Genomic DNA, 1593 nt, shown 5'->3' with positions numbered 1-1593 from the left:
CCCTCTGTCCCTGATGGTTGAACATTTTTCAGAGTTCAAAACCAGAGGATCTAATTTATCTGTGATAATTAAGAAAAATAAACTAATAACTTTTTGCTCTTCAGAATAGCCCTCTCTTAAGGTGGAGTGGCATCCAGAAGGTTCATTGGATGGAAAGGTGATTGCAGCTGTATTTGACTGAGTCCAAGTTGCAGGCCCCCATGGGTCCCCGGACCAATTTCCTTACATTTTAGTGTTGCAAGATATGGTGACTACCCCTCCCCCATGGCTAAAACTTTTTCTTCCGAATCTCTCTGTCAAGGTATTAACATCCTCACTCGGGACTAGCGAAAAGGAGAAACCGAGATGATCCAAGTCCCGGGAAGCCGTTCCACCAGTTCTGTCTGATTCCCAAAACTCACCCTGATCTGATAGATCTAGAAGGTGACTCGTTGGTCTAGGGTTATGATTCTCGCTTGGGGTGTGAGAGGTCCCAAGATCCCCAAATACCCCAGGACTCCCGAACCAGGGGGTTTCAGCCAGCTGGTAAGTGTTTAAATGTTTGTTGTTTGTTTAAGTTCTTTGTGTGATACCTGGGGCCCGTTTTCTGTAAAGCTGACTTTAGCCTAAGGGGACGCATGGGCGGGCCGTCAGCCGGAGGATTTGGGAGACATCTCAGGACCTCTTCAAGAAAAGAGGAAGTAGAAGCCCTCCAATCTGGAATTCTGAATTGGTATAGGAACGAAGCGGGTCACTCCCGCAGCTTGGGGTGAGGCCGTCATCCTGCTTTCAGTTTTGCTTCCAATTTGTGGGAAGCATTCTTTGTTTGTCCTTTTGTGTGTCTATTCATTGTTTTTCAGTGTTTGTGATATGGTGGATGGACGAAATGGGACAGACTATGACGACTCCCCCTTCCCTTTTGACTGGTAACTTTAAAGAAGTTAAGCAAAGAACACAGAATGTGAAAGAAAACAATTTTTTTGTAACATTGTGTAGCTCAGAATAGCCCACATTGAACGTGGAATAGCCAGCCGAAGGAATGTTCTATCTTCAAATTATTTTAAGAGTGAAAGAAATTGTGTTCCAGTCCAGCTGGGGACACCCAGATCAGAGATCATATATTATCACATAGCAAGATTTAGTGGGAAATACACCTCCCGGGTTAAAGCCATTGTTACCTCTTTCTTTTCCTAAGCAGGCACCTAAACCGGTCCTGGCAGTACAACCTTATACTGCCGGGAAGAAGGAACCTGAAATTAAACCTTCGGTGCCTACCCACCCCATATTCCAGGGGGAAACAGAGGAAGAACTCCTTTTTCTCCGCCTTACCAAACCCCTTCAGCAGGTATTACAGCTGCAGAGGGTGCGTTGCCCCAAGCTTTGGATTTAGCTACTCATCAGCATACCTGAGAGAATTGTCAACAAACTCCTCCAGCTTTTGTTCACCACTGAGGAATGTAAAAGAATCCAGATGGAAGCCCAGAAATCTGTTTTGGGAGATAATAAGCTCTCTATAGAAACCAGGGAGTCCAAGCTGGTGTTAACATAATTTTAAATGAAACCTTTAACAAGAGGATGCATGAGAGGTACAATCAAACATACTGTGTCTCTTCT

The sequence above is a fragment of the Orycteropus afer genome, unplaced genomic scaffold (assembly GCF_000298275.1).
Source record: "Orycteropus afer afer isolate SDZICR_OR568_19922 unplaced genomic scaffold, OryAfe1.0 scaffold00115, whole genome shotgun sequence".
Lineage (NCBI taxonomy): Eukaryota > Metazoa > Chordata > Mammalia > Tubulidentata > Orycteropodidae > Orycteropus > Orycteropus afer.
Note: the sequence above shows the minus strand (reverse complement) of the source record.